Below are 802 nucleotides of genomic sequence, written 5' to 3' on the forward strand. Positions count from 1 at the left end.
ACATGTGGGCACGACAGGTTATTTGCTGTTCGGTTCCACGAGTTACTGAGAGTCCGGGCCTTTAGTCTCAACATCATCTCCTGAGCTGAGGAGGTTATCCCAGGAACAGCGAGAATTGTTGTCCACTTCAGGTTGTCGATGTCGGCTTCAAGCTTGGTCGCCTCGTTCGTAGGTCTTGCTGGGCTGTCCATTCGTCCATTTCTCTTCTTGATGCCGTCCTTCGGTCGCTGTTGTTGGCGATGGTGCTTAAGTGTCTTGCGTTAGAATTTCCAACCCGTTCGTCCGCATCTCAAGCTGACTATTCGAGACAGTCGCGGGTGTGGATGGAAGGAAACAGGGATGCCATCAACATCTCGTGTCGCTACTTCGTCGGCGTCCTGTGGTCTCTCGAAGAGGTGAATGCTAGTTGTGATGGCCGTATCCTGATGACGTATTGTGCTGTCGTTGTCCAGGAACCACTCATGGTGCTTTTCCACCTCTGGATCCGTCGGTCAAAGCGCAACAGCAGCCTTCGGTCGATGGAGCAGTTCTGGAAAGTTCATCAAGAAAATCGAACAGAGAAGCTCAAAGGATCGGAGAGTTGGGGTCGTGACAGCGGTGCTTGTTGATGGGAATCTGAATCTGACACAGTCGTGTTTCACCCATCGCCATTGCACTAGATCGCGTAGCTCTTGAGCTGTTGCTGTCGACTTGGATCGATTGAGGTCGTAATGACGTCCCTTGCTGTCGAAGAGCCATCCTGTAGCCTTGATGTCACACAGCGGTAACCATTCGTGGCAGAAGAATCCACGTGAGTCTCCGC

Source organism: Plasmopara halstedii (assembly GCF_900000015.1).
Source record: "Plasmopara halstedii genome assembly, contig: Scaffold_322, whole genome shotgun sequence".
NCBI lineage: Eukaryota > Oomycota > Peronosporomycetes > Peronosporales > Peronosporaceae > Plasmopara > Plasmopara halstedii.